General features: G+C 35.4%; 2 non-coding genes across 2 annotated transcripts; both read right to left on the bottom strand.

Annotated features, from left to right (window-relative positions):
* Positions 1–392: 392 nt before the first annotated feature.
* TRNAW-CCA (transfer RNA tryptophan (anticodon CCA)) lies at positions 393–464 on the bottom strand. The gene has a single exon. It is a non-coding gene; the product is annotated as a tRNA-Trp (tRNA).
* A 3,376-nt stretch (positions 465–3,840) lies between these two features.
* On the bottom strand, positions 3,841–3,913 carry TRNAF-GAA (transfer RNA phenylalanine (anticodon GAA)). The gene has a single exon. It is a non-coding gene; the product is annotated as a tRNA-Phe (tRNA).
* Between the last annotated feature and the right edge of the window lie 1,453 nt (positions 3,914–5,366).

Below are 5,366 nucleotides of genomic sequence, written 5' to 3'. Positions count from 1 at the left end.
TTCTATACTATGTTTTTCCATCTTAAGTATTAGTAAAGTAAAAGTGAAAGTGTTAGTTGCTCAGTTGTGTCCAACTCTTTTTGACCCCGTGGACTGTAGCCCATCATACCCCTGTGTCCCTGGGATTCTCCAAGTGAGAATACTGGAATGGGTTACCATGACCTTCTCTAGGGATCTTCCCCACCCAGAGATCAAAGCAAGGTCTCCGCATTGTAGGCAGGTTCTTTACCATCTGAGCCAGCTGGGAAGCCCAAATATTAGTAAGGTGAAGTTGCTCAGTCGTGTCCGACTCTTTGCGACCCCATGGACTGTAACCTACTAGGCTTCTCCGGCCATGGGATTCTCCAGGAAAGAATACTGGAATGGATTGCCATTTCCTTCTCCAGGGGATCTTCCCGACCCAGGGATCGAACCCGGGTCTCCTGCATTGGAGGCAGATGCTTTAACCTCTGAGCCACCAGGGAAGCCCCCAAATATTAGTAAAGCTCCTTTATACTCACATAGGTTCCAATTTGAATGATAACCTATTTGATAAACCTATATATAGGTTGTATCATTTTTTGGAGTAAATGACAAATTCTTTAACAGTCTTTAAAATAGTATCAGTGACTCAATAATCCATGATAGGGAGGAGAAGGTTGATAAATAAATAATGCAAGAGGTACTCACACACTTCAGATGAATGTAATTATTTATATTAATATTTATGGTAGTGTATATTGTATTTAGTATGTATCTCCCATAAATCTACCCTCAAATTTTTCTCAAGACATAGCAAAATATTATAAAGCAAATATTATGACCACTGTGATACTATTCATTTAAGCTAAGTGTCCTCAGTTTCTTCTAGTATTTCTCATTTAATTTTTAACTCTCCACTGCTTTGATCATTTTTAAAAGGTATGTCTTGTCTGATAAATGAAAACTAGAATAAGATTGTAATAGTTTTTTCTGTTAATATCCCCACTTATAAAACTTATACATGAATTAATTTTTGGTTCTTATTTTGTTTTTGGCTGCCATAATAAAATTCTAACCCATATTTCCATTGTTTTTTTTTTTTTTTTTTTGTCTAACTCTTCTGGAGTTAATTTTGCGTTTCCCTAGAGATTCTGGCTCATGTATATATGTGACTGCATTTTTGATAGCTCAACTTAGTTGTCGATAAATTACATAAGCAGTATCCAAACTGAGTCTTGGATTTTATTCAGAACTTAAAGCCAAAATCTACTTAACTCTCTCTTGTAAAAAATCCCCTTTTCCAAGATCTTATTGTTTCTTGTCTAGATTGCAATGAATGTCACTTATTGTTCTTTATACTCTGACTTCCATGTTTATCTACACATTAATATACACAGTGTAAAAAAATATTTAGAAAATGAATATTTGTCAGTGGTTTTTACAATGTGTTGTGTTAGTCCCTCAGTCGTGTCTGACTCTTTTGTGACCACATGGAATATAGGCCACCAGGTTCCTCTGTCCATGGAATTCTCCAGGCAAGAATACTGGAGTGGGTTGCATAGGGATTGAACCTGGGTCTCCTGCGTTGCAGGTAGACTGTTTACTGTCTGAGACACCAGACAAGCCCAAGATTACCATAAAGTATAGGCTTTTACTATGCAGCAGCTGCTACTGCTGCTAAGTCGTTTCAGCCGTGTTCGACTCTGTGTGACCCCATAGACAGCAGCTCACCAGGCTCCGCTGTCCCTGGGATTCTCCAGGCAAGAATGCTGGAGTGGGTTGCCATTTCCTTCTCCAATGCACGAAAGTGAAAAGTGAAACTGAAGTCGCTCAGTCGTGTCGGACTCTTCGCGACTCCATGGACTGCAGCTTACCAGACTTCTCCGTCCATGGGATTTTCCAGGCAAGAGTAATGGACTGGGTTGCCATTGCCTTATGAAAAAATTACAAATTTACAAATTATTCACCGTGGCCTTTTAGTCCCTCCATGAACTTGCTTATCCCTCCAACTTTACCATACCCCACTTTTTCCTTCACTACATCCACTTCCACCATCCTGACTTTCAGGTGGTTCTAAAGTTATACCAAGTTCATATACACTTTAGAGCCTTCACATTTCAACCTGCCTAAAATGTACTCTCCTGGATATTCATATGGTTGGTATCAATAAGAATGTCAATATTTTAGAAAGTTACAGAATGTACACCAAATAAATCTAAATTAGTACTTCCAAAGCACTATGTATCATATCATTTTAACACTTTTTACAATCAGAAATATTTTGTGTGTGTGTGTGTCTATTAGACTGATTAGTTTCCCAACCAAGATAAAACCCTATAAAATATGGATATTATCTTTATCATTAGCACTGTATTCACAATATCTAGAACTGAATCTGGGACAAGATAGCTGTTTAGTTATGAGAATATACTTTTTTTTTACATAGGGAAAATTCTTGAAACATTCAAAGTTTCAGATGATTGTGTACATTTAGCATTAGAAAAATTATTTTTATTATCATGTTTCTTTAAAAGGAAAAAAACAGGTTGTATTTTTCACTGATATTTTATGGAAGCAAGATTAACTGACCTAACATAAATAACAGAAATCTGGTTTTAGCATTCAAGATAGATTGAGAAAAGCACAAAGATGAGAATTATGGAGAGATTTTTGTATTAAAATAAACAAAGATTAAAATTGCAGTATTCTAAAGAATTTAGGTATGCTATAATTTTGGAATTCTCTGTGTGGAAGACCTCTGAGCATTTCTTAAAGTATTTTTTTCTAGGATCAAGAATTAAATAGATCTACTATACAAAGACTGCCTGTATGCCTTTAACCATGGGCCAAATTGCTGAAGACAATTATATTTGTGAAACATAACCTCCTATAGTGAGTAATAGCTATATTTTTTATTTCTGTGATTTTACTTAAAAGTTTACCTTTATTAAATCTATTTACATTCTGATCTTCCTCCCTTTCCACTCTTTCCTTTCTTCCCTCCTTCCTCTATCACCTCTCTTCCTTTATTCTTTCCTTCCTCTCTTCCCTTCTTCCTCCCTTCCTCCCTTTCTGATTCTCATTTTTCATCTCTCTATATCGTTACATATAAACTGCCATTAAGCAGCATTCCTTGAGACATAACTTTAAGGAGAAAAATATTTTTTGAGAATTACTGGACTTACACTTTTTAATCAGAATTATTTTGGATAAAACACTAAACTTATATAGTAAGGCAGGAGAAGGGGACAACAGAGGATGAGATGGTTGGATGGCATCACCAACTCGATGGACATGGGTTTGCATGGACTCTGGTTATTGGTGTTGGACAGGGAGGCTTGGCGTGCTGTGCTTCATGGGGTCACAAAGAGTCGGACACCAATGAGCAACTGAACTGAAATGAACTGAAGGAATTTTCAAAGCCTAAGGAATAAGAAAAATGCATGTCTGATCATCTGGGATGATTCCAGTTTAGGGATATTATAAACAAAGCTAATATAATTTTTTTAATGTGGCTAATAGCTAGAATTATAGTTGATAGATCAAATGATAGAAATATGCTTACTTTTATCAATAACTCAGAAACAATGTCTGAGAATTCTGGTTGCTCCACATCCATGCCAATTTTGGTGTCCTCACTCTTTATTATTTGTTTGAAAGTGCTAATTGTTTAGTGTTGTCTGACTCTTTGTGACCCTATGGACTGTAGCCTGCCTGGCTCATCTGTCCATGGAATTCTCCAGGCAAGAATACTGGAGTGGGTAGCCATTCCCTTCTCTGGGATCTTCCTGACCCAGGTACTGAACCTCAGTTTCCTACATTACAGGCAAATTCTTTACCATCTGAGCCACTGGGGAAGCCCAAAGGATCAGAAATAGTTTCTGAAATCTGGAATTGAACCAGGGACCTTTAGATCTTCAGTCTAACACTCTCACAGTTGAGCTATTTCAGCCACTCACTATTATTATTTATTTAATTGAGCTATAATTAGCATATAACATTGTGTAAGTTTAAGGTGTCCAGCTTGACTTGATACATTTGTACATTGCAATATGATTACCACCATTGCCTTAGTTAACACCTCTATCATGTCACTTAATTATCTTTTGTGTGTGTGTGGTGAAAACAATTAAGACCTAGTCTCTTAGCAAATTTGAAGTTTATACAGAAGTGTTGACTGTAATCACTATGCTGTACAATAGATCTTCAGGATGTACTTATCTAGTTGCAACTTTGTATTGTTAAACCACATCTCTTCAATTCTGCCCCTATCTAACCCCTGATAACCACAATTCTATTCTCTGTTATTATAAATTTACCATTTTTATATTCCATGTTTAAGTGATGTTACACTTATCTGCATTTCTCTAACTTACCTCACATAACATAACACCCTCAAGGGCTATCCATGTTGCAAATAGCAGGATTTCCTTCTTTCTCATGGCTCAATAATATCACTTTGTATGAATATATATACCATATCTTCTTTATCAATTCATCTGTTGATGGGCACTTAAGTTGTTTCCACATGTTGGCTGTTGTGAATAATGGTGCAGTAAACATGGATTACAGATGTATTTTCAATATCTTTTCATTTATTTTAGATATATACTCACAAGTGGGATTGTTGAATCATATGACAGTTCTATATTTAATTTTTTTTTAAAATTTTTATTTTTACTTTATTTTACTTTACAATACTGTATTGGTTTTGCCGTACATTGACATGAATCCAGGAAACTCCATACTGCTTTCCACAGGGGCTGACCGTTCACAAGGGTTTCCTTTTCTTTAGCCAAACACAGATTATCTCTTATCTTCTTGTTGATAGCCATTCTAAGAGGTATGAGGTGGTATCTAATTTTTTTTTTTTTGGTTTTGATCTGCATTTCCTTGATGATTATTAATGTTTAATACATTTTTATGTGTTTGTTGGCCATCTTTATATATTCCTTGGAAAAATGCCTATTCAGGTCTTCTGTCCATTTTTTATTTCAATTGTCTTTTTTTGCTGTTATTATATATATGAGTTTTTAATAAGTCTTTACCCAATACACAATTTGCAAACATTTTCCCATGCTGTAGGATACCTTTTCGTTTTGTTGATTTTTTTCTTTTTCTGTGCAGTTTTTCATTTGATGTAATCCCACTAGTTGATTTTTTACATTTTGTTGTCTGTGTTTTTGGTGTCACAACTGAAAAGAATTATTGCCAAGACCAAAGTCAAAATGCTTCTTCCCGAAGTTTTCTTTTAGGAGTTTATGATATCAGTTTTCATTTTATGGTCTTTAATCTATTTTGAGTTCAATTTTTTGAGTGGTATAAGATAAGGATCTGATTTTAGTTCTCTGCATATGATTACCCATTTTTACCAATACCATTTTTCTCCCTTGATTATTCTTCAC

The sequence above is a fragment of the Budorcas taxicolor genome, chromosome 20 (assembly GCF_023091745.1).
Source record: "Budorcas taxicolor isolate Tak-1 chromosome 20, Takin1.1, whole genome shotgun sequence".
NCBI classification, from domain to species: Eukaryota; Metazoa; Chordata; class Mammalia; order Artiodactyla; family Bovidae; genus Budorcas; species Budorcas taxicolor.
Note: the sequence above shows the minus strand (reverse complement) of the source record. Positions and strands in the feature narration are given on the sequence as shown.